Below are 16,490 nucleotides of genomic sequence, written 5' to 3'. Positions count from 1 at the left end.
GAAGTGACTTAGCACACACACACAAACATACACTTAACTGAAACCAAACAGAAGAGTAGAATGACAAAGGGAAATAAATCAGTAGACTTGAAGGTATATCAATAGAATTTATTCAATCTGAAAAAAAGGAGTGGGGAATAAATTAAAAGAGCATAAGGGATCTCTGTAATACTGAATAGTATTGAAATATCAACATCTGTGCAACCAAAATCACAAAAACAGAGGAAAGGATAAGGCAAAAAAGAGTATTTGATAAAATAATTTCCAGAATTTTCTATATTTGGTGAAAGGCATATATTTATATACTTGAAGAATTCCCGAATTCCCCAACTAAGATAGAATCAAAGAAAACCATGCACAAGCAGAGAGCACAGTCAAACAGCTGGCAGCCAGATGTAAAGAGAAAAATCTAATGAGTAGCTGCAGGAGAGGGCTTCCTACGAGATGAGGGTTCGACCCCTGAGTCAGGAAGACCCCCTGGAGAAGGAAATGGCAACCCACTCCAGTATTGTATTCTTGCCTGGGAAATCCCATGGATAGAGGAGTCTGGCAGACTATAGTCCATAGGGTCACAAAAGAGTCAGATACAACTGAGCAACTAAACAACAACAGCTGCAGGAAAACAACACATCTCATGCAGGGAACAGTGAGATGACACTGTTGACTTTTCCCCAAAACTATGGAGACCAGAAGAAAATGGACCAACACCTTCAAGTATTGAAAGAAAGCCCATGAACCCTTTTGTAGAACGTCAAACTTTCAAACTGTCCAGAATGAGGGTAAATAAAGATATTTTACTGTACAAGAAAATTAAGATTATTCATCACTAGCAGACCTGAACTATAAGAAATGCTGAAAGAAATTCTTCAAACTGAAGGAAAGTGATACCAGATAGACACTGGTCAACAGGAAAGAATGACAAGCATCAGAAACAGTAAATACCAGAATAAATATGAAAGAATATTTTTCCTCTTCCTTTCTCTAAAGTACATGTCTATTTAAAGCAACATTATAACACTGAATTGTGGGAGGTTTTCCTGCATTTAAATATACTATAGCAAAGTTATAGCAAAGAAATGGACCTATACTAGTGAAAGGTTTCTAAATTTTTTTGTTTTTTTTTAGGGTTCTACGTTTTATGTGATGTGGTGCAATGTCAACTCAAAGAAGACTGAAAAGTTAATAATATGTATTGACATACCTAAAGCAACCACTAAAAAGTTTAACTCAGAGTCACAGTTAAAAATCTGATCAATAAATTAGAATGTTGAAAATATTCAGATAATCTAAAAGAAAACAAAAGAGCACCTTTTAGAAAGAACATAAACAGACAATAGACCTAAATCTCACCAACTTCATCATCATATTAAATGGTAAGCATTAAGCACTTCAATTAAAAAGATAGAAAAGGAAGAAAGCCATATGCTATTTTTGAGAGATGTATTTCAGAAAAATATATCATGCTAACAGGTTAACAAGGCTAGAGAGGCTGTATTAACATCAGATAAAATGGACCTCAACACAGTGCTTGTCAGAGATAAAAAGAGACACTGCCCTAATGAAAAATGGTTGGTTAACTCATTAAGAATACAAAAATCATAATTTATGTGCTTCATAGCTTCAAAACATATGAAGCAAAAATTAACAGAATTAAACAAAAAAATAGATAATTCAACAATCATTGGAGGTTTTTTTTTTTTTTTTTTTTTTGGTTGCACTGAGTCTTCGTTGCTGCAGGGACTTTTTGCTAGTTGCAGTACACTGGCTTCTCACTGCAGTGGCTTCTCTTGTTGGCGAACACAGGCTCTAGGTGCACGGGCTTCAGTAGCTGTGGCTCCCCAGTTCTAGAGCACAGTCTCTGTAGTTTTGGCGCATGGGCTTAGCTGTTGTCCAGCATGTGGAATCTCCCCAGAACAGGGATCGAATCCATGTCTCCTGCATTGGCAGGCAGATTCTTTTTCACTGTCCCACCAGGGAAGTCCCCATTGTTGGAGATTATAACAGCCGTTGAATCAATGGGCAAAAATCTCAGGATGGACACAAATGATCTGAACAACACTGAATTGTCTTGTGAAGTGAAAGTAGCTCAGTCATGTCCGACTCTTTGCGACCCCATGGACTATATAGTCCATGGAATTCTCCAGACCAGAATACTAGAGTGGGTAGCCTTTCCCTTCTCCAGGGGATTTTCCCAACCCAGAAATCGAACTGTCTTGACTTGCTATTTACCCAACACTACATCCAACACATTGCTTTCTATTGTACATAGTATACTCAGCAAGGTAAACCAAATGCTGGGCCATAAAACAAATCCCAACAAATTTTAAAAGGTTGAAATCATGCAAGAATATGTTTTCTGTTTATATTGGAATTAAAGTCAATAACAGGGACTTCCCTGGCCCAGTGGTGGCCCAGTGGTTAAGACTCTGCTCTTCCAATGCAGGCAGTGTGGTTTCGATCCCTGGTTGGGATACTAAGATCCCACATGCCTCATGGCATGGCCAAAAAGTAAAAACAATTAAGATAACAATAAGAATAATAAAATCAATAACAAAATGGTTAAAACTCCAAATATTTGGAAATATCTAACTAACCCATGGGTCAAAAAAATTCACAAGGGAAATCTGAAAATACTTCAAACTGAATTTTACTGAAAATACAGCATATCAAAATGTGTGGGCTGAAATGTTCATCGCAGCACTGTTTATAATAGCCAGGACATGGAAGCAACCTAGATGCCCATCAGCAGATGAATGGATAAGGAAGCTGTGGTACATATACACCATGGAATGTTACTCAGCCATTAAAAAGAATTCATTTGAACCAGTCCTAATGAGATGGATGAAGCTGGAGCCCCTTATACAGAGTGAAGTAAGCCAGAAAGATAAAGAACATTACAGCATACTGACACATGTATATGGAATTTAGAAAGGTGATAACGATAACCCTATATGCAGAACAGAAAAAGAGACACAGAAATACAGAACAGACTTTTGAACTTTGTGGGAGAATGTGAGGGTGGGATATTTCAAAAGAACAGCATGTATACTATCTATGGTGAAACAGATCACCAGCCCAGGTGGGATGCACGAGACAAGTGCTCCGGCCTGGTGCACTGGGAAGACCCAGAGGAATCGGGTGGAGAGGGAGGTGGGAGGGGGGATCGGGATTGGGAATACATGTAAATCCATGGCTGATTCATATCAATGTATGACAAAACCCACTGGAAAAAATAAAAAATAAAAAAAAAAAAACAAAATGTGTGGGCTGCAAGATAAACAATGTATAGCGGGAATTTAGTTTATAATGCTTATTTTAGAAATGCAAATTCCAAATTTTGTTATAATTTTATTTATTTGTTTTTGGCTGTGCTGGTCTTCATTACTGCTTGGACTTTTCTCTAGTTGTGGCGAGCCAGGGCTACTCCCTAGTTGTGGTGTGTGGGCTTATTGCAGCGGCTTCTCTTGTTGCAGAGCGTGGGCTCTAGAGCACAGGCTCAGTAGTTGTGGCACACAGGCTTAGTTGCCCCAAGGCATCTGAGATATTGCTGAATCAGAGACTGAACCCATTTGTCCTGCATTGGCAGGCAGATATCTTTACCACTGTGCCACCTGGGAAGCCCTAAAATTTATATGGAAACGTAAAAAGTCAGAGGTAATCTTAAAGAACAACCCTGGAAGGCCTTCACTACCAGATATCATGACTGTGATAGTAATTAAGACAGTGAGGGGTTGGTGCAAGAATAGGTGAATAGGCCAGATGAATACCAAGACCTCAAAACAGTTCACATGTGTTTAGCCAACCTACTTATGACATACCAGACAATGCCCTGAAGCGGAGAAAGGATGGTCTTTTTCACCACTGGTCCTGGGACCATGGCTCCCCAAAAGGGTGAAAAACAAACCTCACACCATACAGAAAAATCAATTCCAGGTAAATTGAAGAGCTAAATGTGAAAGGTAAAATAATAAAACTTATAGAAGGAAACGGGCTTATAATCTCAGAAAATGTAAAGTTTTTGTCCGTTTCTTGCCGTGGTATGCAGCTTATAGGACCTTAGGTCCCCAAACAGGGATTGAACTTGGGCCACAGCAGTAGAAGCACCAAGTCCTAAACACTGGACTGCCAGGGCATTTGTTTTTTTGAAGGTCTTTTTAAAAAATAAGTACAAAAAGTGCTGAACATTATAAAGGAAAAAAGTTGATACATTGGACTACATTAAGAACTTCTCAATGGAGAAGGAAATGGCAACCCACTCCAGTATTCTTGCCTGGAGAATCCCATGGACGGAGGAGCCTGATAGGCTATAGTCCATGGGGTTGCAAAAGAAAAAAAAAAAAAAAGAAGAGAAAAAAAAAAAAGAACTTCTCAACAAAAGACATCACGAAGGGGCTTTCCTAGTGGTCCAGTGGTTAAGAGTCCGCCTTGCAATGCAGGGAGCACTGGTTAGATCCCTGGTCCCAGGAAGACCCCACATGCCTCCAAGAAAGGAAGCCTGTGTGCCACAATCACAACCGAGGCAGTGTTCTGGAGCCCGTGCTCTGCAACAAGAGAAGCCACCACAGTGGGAAGCCCACACACCGCAACAAAGAGTAACCCCCATTCAGCACAACTAAACGAAGCCTACTCCCAGCAACAAAGACCCAGTGCAACCCAAAATAACTAACTAAATAAATTATAAAAAAGACACCATTAAAGGAATGGAAAGGCAGCCCACAGAGTGGGAGAGATTACATGCAATATAGAGAAATGGGCATAGGACTTCTGATATATAAAAAGACTCATTAGACTATTAAAGGGGCCAGCTTCATTGATCACCAGGGAAATGCAAACCAAACCCACTGTAGACCTGCCAGAAAGACCATACTCAAAAGGACCGACACCATCTAGTTGTCGAGAAGGAGTATCTGCAAGTGACAGTAGGAATTGGTTCAACCACCTTGTAAATTGTTTGGCAATTTCTGCTTAAGCAGTGCAGGCATTCAGCCTGGGGCCCAGCAAGTCTCCGCCTGCACCCCATAGATGAAAGTCCTGTGTGCCCCGTGGAAGAACCAGAACGGTCTGAGCAGCACTGTTTGGACTCACCCCAAACTGGAGTCAACCCAAATTTCCATCACCAGTGAAATGGATAAACAAATGGCGGTCCACTCATTCAATGGCATTACATGGCGTGTTTGGTTTGAGAGAATGTGTTGATGTGTGGAGTTTTTTTGTAAATGTCACACTTGAGTGAAAGTCAATGAGTAAATGTATCAGGCTTTGCATATTCAGCTTTCCAAGCTGGAAAGACTTAAACATACCCCTCATTCTCTAAGAGACAGAAACCAGAGCCCAGCAATGGCAAGCGACTTGCCTAAGGCCACCAGGAAATGGAGACATAGAAGGAAACACAAAGTTCCTAAATCCTTTGTCAGTACTGTCCCCAACACAGCAATTTGCTTGCATTAAATCCCTTTCTTTCTGCCCATTTCTGGTAAACTCTTGCATTGTTTCCACCTCCTGGCTACTGTGAATAATGCTGCTATGAAGACAGGTGTGCAAATACCTCTTCAAGCCCCTGCTTTCAGTTCTTTTGGATAAATTACCCAGAAGTGACCTTATCAACATTCTCTAGTTATTTTATACTTGTAGGTTTTACTACCCCAACTAACCTGAAGGTCCTAGAAGTCAAGGATCAATCACTCAGTTAGGTGTTGGTGAGTGTTGGCTCAGCGGTAAAGAACCCGCCTGCCAATGCAGGAGACACGGGTTCGATCCCTGGGTCGGGAAGATCCACTGGAGAAGGGAATGGCTACTCACTCTAGTATTCTTGCCTGGAAAATGTCATGGACAGAGGAGCCTGGCGGGCTAGAGTCCATGGAGTCACAAAGAGTCGGACATGACTGAGTGAGCACACACAAGCATGAGTGTTTAATAACCATCTTCCTAAAAGGGAACCCCTAATTTGTGGTGATTACCCAGCAACTGTAGTGTACTGACCAAGAAGGTGCCTGGTGCTGGAAGTTGGGCCCTGCTTGACAGTGTCCTGAGCAGAGGGACCCCGAGTTGCCACCCCTGCCCTACATGGCCAGGTAGTACTCCCCTCACTCCTGAAGAATTAAAGCCAAAGACAACCCAGACCGGGGCAGGAGCCCAGCGAGGTGGAGGGGGTGGATTGAGTGAAATTCCTTCCACTGAAGAAGGTTCCCAGGCTTGGAGGTGCTAATGATGCCCTACTCCTTAGGTTGGATGGTGGGGACATGGGCACTCACTTTCTTCTTGTTAGTTAAAAGATACATTCTGATGTGTGCTAAGTCACTTCAGTCGTGTCCAACTCTTTGCGACCCTACGGACCATAGCCCTCCAGGATCCTCTGTCCATGGGGATTCTTCAGGCAATAATACTAGAGTGAGTTGCCATGCCCTCCTCCAGGGGATCTTCCCAACCCAAGGATCAAACCCACTCTCTTAAGTCTCTTACATTGGCAGGTGGGTTCTTTACCACTAGGGCCACCTGGGAAGCCCTGCATTGTGATGTATATACTCTTTTATATGCATGAGACACTTAGCATTTAAAAGGTAAAACAAACACCCACACAGACTCACATGGTGCATGCACCTGCACAGGTGTGCATTCAGATGCATCCAGCCTCTCTCTGGGAGGGTGTGTCCACAGGTTTTGGGTGGGATGCAGCTGCCTACATTCTGAAAAAATCATTGGAATTATGGTCTTTCCCACTGAGGTTAAGACCCATTGCTCTCATACAAAAGATGCCTGGGATGCCTGTCATTTCCCCCCAGATTCCCTAAAACAGGGAATAAGCAAAATGAGTCACCGGCTCCTTTCTGGGGAGAACAAAAGGGAGTCGCACGTGCAGAATGAGGTTAGTGGTCAAGAACAAGCCAGTGAATCGCATCTTTGAGAGAGGCTCACACATTAAAGCCTTTCCCAAATTCATGCCAATATGCATTTATTTGGGCTTCCCTGGTGGCTCAGCCGGTAAAGAATCCGCCTGCAATGCAGGAGACCTGAGTTCAATCCCTGGGTCAGTAAGATCTCCTGGAGAAGGAAACGGCAACCCACTCCAGTATTCATGCCTGGGAAATCCCATGGTCAGAGGAGTCTGGCGGGCTACAGTCCATGGGGTCACAAAGAATCAGACACAACTTAGCCACTAAAAGATGACGATGCATTTATTTTGCTAGTCATATTTTTTTTTTATCAAAATGGACTGTGTCATTCAGAAACCATTTGCAAAATGAATGTCCTGCCCCAAGAACCCACATGCTGTTTTTTTTTAAAGCTTATAAAGCAAAAACATAGCCTAACTCTTGAGTGCAAAAGGGCGAATCTTTTCATTAGGAGCCTGATGCCCCATGGGCTCTCCCTGATGAACCTGAGAGCATGAGAAAGAATCAAAGCAGGAATGTAAACCTAAAAGACATGACCTGGAGACCAGGAGAGAAGGCCTGCCCCCAACTCTGGACACAGCTGACCAGGTCCAAGTGGGCTTGATCCATCCGCCAGAAACCACAGAGGGCTGTTTTTCACCAGTTTCCAGCTGCTGGGCTGCCCGCTCCCCAGGGCTGTCTGAGAAAAGACTGGAAAGGTGACGGGGAGCTCAAGGTTGCTTCCCTTCTCCTCTGTGCTTTTTCTGGAGTTTCCACATTTTCTCGAATGGATGTGTTGTTCTGCTATCATTAAAAAGAGAGCGAAGCAAAAAAAAAAAGAGAGAGAGAAACAAAAGAGAAGCATCGCTTGATTTTTCATCATTTAACTTGTGCTTGAAGAAAAAGACACACACTTTAAAAAAAATGCACAACTCAGTGACTTCTCGAACTGACACGCCCACATCACCAGCAGCAAATCAAGGAGCAGAACGGTGCCCACCACCCCAGAGACCCCCCTCCCAGGCTCCCCTCCCCGAGGTGACCACCACCTGAGTTCTCATAGCATGCACTCCTGCAGCCAGGTTGGGGACCTGAGGCCAGTGGAATTACACAGACTTCTCTCTTTTTTTCCCCAATGTTTTATTTTGCGTGTAAAGGTTAATTTTTTTTATTGTAGTAAAATTCACATAACATAAAACTCACTATTTCAACTTTGTTGCAGTGTAAAATTTAGTGGCATTCAGTGCATTCACAGTGTTGTACAAGCATCACCCTTACCCAGTTCCAGAATATTTTCTTCACCCCAAAGGAAAACTGTAAGCAGTCAGTTCCATCTCCTATTTCCTCAGCCTCTGGCAACCACTAATCCAGATTCTCTCCCTATGAATTTACTTATTCTAGACATCTCACATAAATGGGATCAAACAATACATGTCTTCCTTTGTGTCTGTCTTCCTTCACTCAGCATCTTTTATTGTATTTATTAATTTTTAGGCTGTGCCATGCAGCATGCAAGATCCTAGTTTCCCAACCAGCTATCATACCTGTGCCCCCTGCAGTGGAAACACAGAGCCTTAACCAGTGGACCACCGGGGAAGTCTCTCCCCAAATTGATTTTTATTTGCATTGCCCTGATACCACTTGTATATCTGATGCAATACAATCCTTATCAAACTCACGGTGACTTCTTTTCAGAAATCGACAAAGGAATCCTTAAATTCATATGGAAATTCAAGAGACCCAGAATAGCCAAAACAATCTTGGAAAAGAAGAACAAAGTTGAAGGACTCACACTTCCTAATTTCAAATGTATTACAAAACCACAGTAATCAAGACAGAGAAGAATTAGGGTATGGAGAGATAGAGACCAATGGAGCAGAAAAGAGAGCCCAGAAATAAGCCCTCACATGAACGATCTAATGATTTTTGAGAAGGGTGCCATGACGATTCACTGAGGAAAGGACAGTCTTTTTAACAAATGTGCTGGTAAAACTGCATACCATATGCAGTGCAAAGGAATAAACCCCTCTCTCACCCTAGACACAAAAATGAACTAAAAATTGATCAAAGACCTAAAAAAAAAGTGAAAGTGTTAGTTGCTCGGTCAAGTCCAACTCTCTGTGACCCCATGGATTGTAACCCACCAGGCTCCTCTGTCCATGGGATTCTCCAGGCAAGAATACAGGAGTGGGTAGCCATTCCCTTCTCCAGGGGAATCTTCCTGACCCAGGGATCAAACCCAAGTCTCCTGCATTGCAAACAGATTCTTTACTATCTGAGCCACCTAAATGTGAAGGCAAAAACTGTAAAACTCTTAGAGCGAAGTACACATGTAGACCTTGGGTTAGGTGATTTATATATATATATATATGACAGCAAAAGCACATACAATAACAACAAAAAAAGATAAATTTGACATCATCAAATTTTTAAACTTTTGCGCTTCAAAAGACATCAAGAAAATGGAAAAAAAATGACAGAAAAAGTTTAAATCACACTTAGAGGAGAATTGTATCTAGAATATATAAAGAACTATCACAACTCAATAATAAAAAGACAAATAACCCAATTTTAAAACAAGCAAAGGATGTGAATAGACATTTCTCTAAAGGAGATATACAAAAGACCGATAAGAACATGAAAAGATGCTAAACATCTGGGTGGGGCTGCATTTCACAGAAAAGAGCCAGGACCATGCCAGTCTCCCAAAGGGAATATGGCACTCTTGACAAGCCAGCCCAAAGTGACAAGGCTGAGGGCTTTCCCGGGAAGGGATGGATTCTTGACACCCTCTTTGTGTAGGTGCAGAGATGTGCTGCTCACAGCCCTCTGGGAAAGGACCACAGCCCAGCTGCAAGGAGCAGGGTGACCCTAGAACCTCCAGCCATTAGCTGCAAACCCAGGTCACTCGCTGCTTGGGTGATCCCAGGCCCTGCCAGCTATTTCTGCTCAGTGTGGGACTCCAACAATGGGCCAGTGCTCCTGAGCCACCCCCCTGGGCTGACACATCACCATTGGTGGTCCCTCCTGCTCAGCCCTGTCACCTCCCTTTTCCCCTCTGCAGGTATTTCTTTCCAAGAAACCTTTGCACTCCCAACTCCACTTCACTGTCTGCTTCCTGGAGAAGTTGGGACTGGGAGTGGAGCTGTCCAGAAAAGAAGGCAGCAGGGTGGACTTGTGGATGGGACCACTCACTGTCAGGGCAATGAGGAGAACCCTATCCCTGGCCAGGGGCCCAGCTGTGGACACTTTCCCCAGGGATGGTTTGGGGAAGGGGCTGGGAAAGAGGCTGGTGGAGGGGTCTCCACTGGCTCATCTGGAGGAGGGAGGAGATAATGGAACCTTCCTTAACTAAGTTGCTGACTTAGAGACATTGACATTAAGGTGCTAATGACAGGCTGGGGGCAGTTAAATAATTGAGAACAGGGTGTGAGGGCCAGCAATCTCATTAGCAACTTCAAAGCAATTCCCATCTCAGGTCCAAGAGCAGAAAACACTCAAGTTCAAATATGGTGGCCAGAGAGGCTATACTTCAGATGGTTGAGTGCTCAGCTGAGGCAGGACTGTTCTGCCTACATTAGGACCCTGGTTGGGACCCCGGGCACCCCCAAGGGGTGGGGACCTGAATGTGTGCATGCAGAATTTGACTCCACAGAGGCCTTCTGCCACCTGAGCCTACAGACGCGGCCCACTCCGCAGCAGTGATGTGGAACTCTCCCCGACAAGACAGCAGATGCCTGTCCCACATGCATTCTGGGCCTCCAGGCCTGTAACGAGAAGTAAGTCACAAATGTAGCTGGGACGATACTGGAGAAAAGGGACTTCAAGGTTTGGCTGACATATATTGTGAAGTCTGCAGGGTAGGGAGTGAATTCTGAGGGTGTCTCTGGCACCATGGTGCTCCCCATATGACCATTACCATGAATGGACAGAGCAGCACCCCCAACCTGAGGAGGAACAGAAACTGGGGCTCAGATCCTCTGGAATGAGGGTGAGGGTCACTCCCTGACGAAGCCCCCTAAGATCTGCAGAGGTGACAATGAGGAGGGTGTGGACTGGAGAGTGGAGAGTGGAGACCAGAGGGGCTGAGCACCAGCTGAGGCCCCGAGACCCATGAGGGCACATCCACCTCCCTCTCTCATCTAAGTATCCCCAGGAAGAGAGGCTGGAGAACCCCTGGAGAGCCCCCACGTGCCAGGGAGCGAACCTGTTCGCCCAAGGGTGTGGACTGTGGTCACACAGATCTCCCTTCCCAAAGAGACGCACTGCCCCATATAGGAGCGGGGCTGGCTGATTGCCCACAGCCATTAGAGGCTTAGGGTCTGCCTCAGATTTCACGGAGATGGTGCCCTTCTCAGGGTGGCAGCAGTCAGCCCCCGAGCGAGGCTGTGTTCCTAGGGCCTGGTCACTTCTGCCCACATGGGACTCCTCACTTGGACTCCAGAGTTCTGTTCAGCAGGGAGACTTTGTCAAGTCCCAGCCTATGCCAATTTCCTCCATTTCTCCCCTCAGAGGTGTTACCAACCCCCCCCCCCCCCCAGCCATACCCTTTGAACCCTCACAAATCTCAGCATCTGCTTCCCGGAGACCCTCTCACCTGGCCATTATGTGATGACAGGCAGGATGACCGGGGAGGGTTGGTTTATTCATTCAGCAAATGTTTGGGGTTTGCATCTGGCTCAGCAAGAATCTGTCTGCAATGCAGGAGACTCAGATTCGATCCCTGGGTCAGGAAGATCCCCTGGAGAAGGAAATGGAAACCCAGTCCAGTATTCTTGCCTGGACAATCCCATGGACAGAGGAGCCTGGTGGGTTACAATCCATGGGGTCACAAAGAGTTGGACGGGACTGAGCAACTAACACATAGCTAGAACGGTAGGTACATTCCATAACTGCCCTCATCCTTGCTCTCCTGTCTATAAAATGGGATAATTGTAGAGCACTCCACCCCCCAACCCCCCACCAACCCAGAGCACTGCTTCTAACATCAAACGTGTAGATGGAAACTGCTTGGTACACTGGCCAGCACACACTCAGCAACTGTGAACTTCAGCTGCTGTCCTTTTTTCTGAGCACTCCTTCAAAGTGTTTGCTCCATGGACCTTATTTTTCTCTGCAGAAATCAGAATGCACAGTCTGCATCCTGCAAGCATACCTTGTTTAATTATGCTTTGCTTTATTGCACTTCACAGATACTGCATTTTTCACCAACTGAAGTTTTGTGGAAACCCTGCATCTAGCAAGTCTATCAGCACACATTTTTCCAAGAGCATTATTTTAAAATTAAGGTATATACATTATCCTTTAGACATTATGCTATTGCACACTTCATAGACTATAGTGTAAACATAACTTTTAAAATATTTATTTGGCTACACCAGGTCTTAGTTGTGGCATGTGGGATCTAGTTCCCTGACTAGGGATCAAACCTAGATCCCCTGCACTGGGAGCATGGAGTCTTAGCTGCTAGACTACTAGGTGTTGTTATTCAGTCACTGAGTCATGTCCAACTCTTTGTGACCCCATGGACTGCAGCACGCCAGGCTTCTCTGTCCTTTGTTTTCTCCTGGTGTTATGAGTTGCCTCTTTGCATCAGGTGGCCAAAGTTTTGGAGCTTCAGCATCAGTCCTGAAAAGTCCCTAAACATAAGTTTTAGGAAACCAAAAAAAATTCATGACCCTAAACATACGTTTTAGGAAACCAAAAAAAATTCACGACTCCCTGTATTCTGACATCCACTTTATTGCAGTGGCATGGCAGAGAACCCACAATACCTCTGCGGTCTGCTTGTATCCAAGGTCAGGATGATGACCCACAGGCCTGAAGACCTGGAGCTGTAAGGTCTGGGGACTTTGGGCCGAAGGCCTATGACTCGTGCGCTACCTGACTGACTGGGATGAAAGGCAGGCTGCATACACAGCAACCCCAGGGCAGCTCTCCCAGAAGCAGGCTGTCAGTCCCCTCCCAAGGCCTGTCCTAAAAGAAACCTCTATCTGTCCTGCCCAGCTGAGCACAAATCTGCCCCTTCGGCGACTGCTGACAGAGGGGTGGACACTCAGTGCTGGGGCGCTCATCTGAGCAGGGAACTGCCTTTCATCCCCAAATGGAAGGAATAGCCCTGCAGAGACACGGACACCCTGTCCCCAAATAGCATCAGACAAGGACCGGCTGCCCTCACACGTTGCTGTGGGAACAGAAAGATGTGCAGCCACTTTGGAAAACCGTCTGGTGGTTTCTCACAATGTTAAACATAGACTCACCATATGAGCAGGCAATTCTACTGAGGTATATACCGCGGGAAATGAAAACATATGTCCACACAAAGCCCTGTACACAGTGTTTATAGCAGCATTATTCACAGTAGCTCAAAGGTGGACACAACCCAAATATCCATCAACTGATGAACACATAAGCACTGTCCTACAACAGAATGTTATTCAGTTACAGAAAGAAATAAGTACTTATACACACTGCAACCTGGATGAGCCTTGAACACACTTATAAACGTTTGCATAGTGAAAACAACCAGTCACAGAAACCTACACAGGGTATGATTCCATGGATGGGAAATGTCCAGAACAGGCAAATCCACATTGGTTGCCTGCCCCTTTGGGGGGACAGTGCAGTGGGGAGTGAATCCTAATGGCTACAGAGTTTGGGGGCGCTGTGTTGACCTTTCTTTTTTCCCTTTGACTGCACCTCACAGCATGCGGGGTTCCCCAACCAGAGATCAAACCCCTGCCCCTGCAGTGGAAGATCGGCATCCTAACCACTGGACCACCAGGGAAACCCCGGTTTGGAGGGTTGGAATGTTCTGGAATTATACAGTGGTGATGGCTGCATCACTCTGTGACTATACTAAACATCTCTGAATTGAATGCCTTAAATGGGTTAATATTATGGTGTGTAAATAATACCTCAAAAATGTTGCTAAACAAAGAAATGAATAAACAGACGTGAGTTCGGTATAGCCCAGTGTGGAGAGAAACCAGGTTCTGGACCGCTGGCCCTGAGGTTCCAGGGAGCATGGTGAACACTATTTGTGAAAACACTTTCCCGAACCCAGGGAAACTCCCAAGGCAAACATTTCTCATGCTTGCTCCTTGGGAAAGACAAATATACACTTGTGGACGTCTGCGGTGGCTTGTGTGAGCAACTCCAGCCATGGGGGTGTGTTTTTGGCGCTGCCCACCCCCACCCACCCCATCCAGCTGCTGAAACCTCCTGGAAAACCCAGAAGCAGCTCTGGGCGGAGGCATCTTCCTGGAGGAGAGCCCCCTCCTCAGCCCGGCCCACAGGCTGCCCCTCCCACCATACACGTGCCCGCCTGGCTCGTGTGCAGTTCAATGAGTGTCTGCCTCGGGGCCCAGGCTCTCCACGAACCTGGCTCCTTGCCGCCAACCCTTGGTGTTCAGGGAGCTTCCGGCAGTCACAGAAGAGAAGGTTTGTAGTGTTAACAAACTGGACCTTCACGAGCCAAAGCACCCATGGGCCCGGCAGGATTCTCCCCATCCACATTCCAGCCTCTCGCTGGGTGAGGGTGTCAGCACGCAGCCAAGAAGCCCTCGGCTTGGCTCCCAAGCACTGCAGTGACCACAGGCTTCGGGGGCTGGACCGTCTCTGCACGTGTGCTCAGTTTCTCTGTCTAGTCTGACTCTTGGCAAACCCCATGGACTCTAGCCTGCCAGGCGCCTCTGTCCGTGGGATTCTCCAGGCAAGATTACTGGAGTAGATTGTCATTCCCTTCTCCAGGGGATCTTCCAGCCCAGGGATGGAACCCCACCCCCATCTTCTGCATTGGCAGGTGGATTCTTTACCCCTGAGCCACCTGGGAAGCCCTCTACTGCTTATTTACACGACTTCATTCCTGGAGCTGCGATTGTGTCAGGTCTGTGTTCGTGTATCATCAGCAGGTGCAAAGACAAGCAGGTGTCCAGCCTTGGAGCTGACGGGGTGTTCAAATTCTAGGACGCTCCCGGGAGGTCTCTGGGTTACTGTGGCAACGTCCTGGGACGCATCCTGCACTCTCTGCATGGGGTCAAGAGAAGAAGGTATGCCCCCCAGCCAAGCTTCAGCTCAGGACAGCCTGCCCTGGGCACAGACACAGTGGGGGTTCCTTGAGTGAGGAGTGGGCATCTGATCTCTCCCCTGGGGGCTGAACAAGGAATGCCAGGAGGCAGGGTGTATGGTCAGAAGTGGGAGGCTCAGATCGGAATCCCAGCCCGGCTACTCACTAGCCATGTGACCCTGGATGAGCATTTAGCTCAGGCTGGGTTCATCATCATTAGGCCGCCCCCCCGACTGGGGGACCCCAACCTGATCTCCAACATCCTGGTTGCATCGTGCAGTGCAGGCCTGTGACTCCATACAGGGGATCAGAGCGTGGGTTCTTTGAGTCTCTTTCCCTCACGGCCCCGTCTATACGACCATGGTCTGCTTATGTGTGGTGCCCAGACTGACCCAATCTCCTGCCAGCAGTCATGGTTCATGGGGGTCTCCAGCTCTGCTGTGAGATCGCTCCACAGCATCTGCTGCTAGACAGACACATGCATCACCACTGGGCCCTTAGAGCGACCTTCTACTGATAAATAAAAACACTTGTCATGTGCTCAGGGGAACACAGGGGACTCTCCCTATAGCTCCCTGCCCCACTGCCCACATCCCTTTTCTGAGCTCCCCTTGGGAACCACCAGGAGGCCAGGGCTGGGTGGCTGGCATGGAGCGCTGGCAGGCCCCCTATGAGCTGAGCTGGATAAACAGCGATGGTGCATGTGCCTGGTGCCAAACCCAGAGCCTGGCATGGAGGTTCTTAGGGGGTGGGGACAGGTCACCTGAACCGTGGGCCTGCCCATCACTGTGGTTGGCGGCTCACTACCCCAGAAGAATGTGGGCAGGAGATGCCCAGGGCACACAGCAGGGGGTGAGGTGGGAGGCACCAGGAATGGTGTCCCAGGGCTCTGCTTCTGGGCAATTTCCTTCTCCTCTCTGAAACCTGTCTTCCTCCCACCCTGCTCTCAGGAGTCAAACGTTCACCACTGACTTCTCCGGCCTGGACACTTCTTCCTTGAGGTTGTGAGGGAGCCCAGGTGTATGGAAGGGGTGTGGGGGCCTTGTGGGATGGGTAGGGTGGGCCCAGCTGCTGATGTGGGGGACCCCGGGGACCTCAACCTCCTTCCACCCTCCCTGTATGCATGGTGGGCCCTGGTCCCTAACGACCCTTCTTATCACCCTTCTCAGGGAGGCTCTGAGCATGCGAGCAGATGGGGGTGACCCAGGATGAGGTGTTACGAGAGTCCCTGCTGCTTGCTGGCCTGGTGCTCACACTTTCCATCCTCAGAACATGAGCCACAACCTGGTCCCCACTTTTCTCTAGAATGCTGGAGTAGGAGAGGTTAGGAGAACACAGCCAGTTCTGTGTGACCGGCCCTGGGTGGTGAGGGTGGCTAAGGGGTCCCAGGATGTGCCCCCTAAGTTGTTCCTGGGCTCTTTTATTTTTTTTTCAAGTTTGTTGTCTTTTTTTTTTTCTTTTGAGATTTATTTTTGGTTGCACTGAGTTTTCATTGCTTTGTGCGCGCTTTAGTTGCAGTGCGTGAGGGCTTCTCTTATGACAGAGAAGAGGCT

This window comes from Dama dama, chromosome 23 (assembly GCF_033118175.1).
Source record: "Dama dama isolate Ldn47 chromosome 23, ASM3311817v1, whole genome shotgun sequence".
Taxonomy (NCBI): Eukaryota; Metazoa; Chordata; class Mammalia; order Artiodactyla; family Cervidae; genus Dama; species Dama dama.
The sequence above is the reverse complement of the archived record's forward strand: the minus strand, read 5'-3'. Positions refer to the sequence as shown.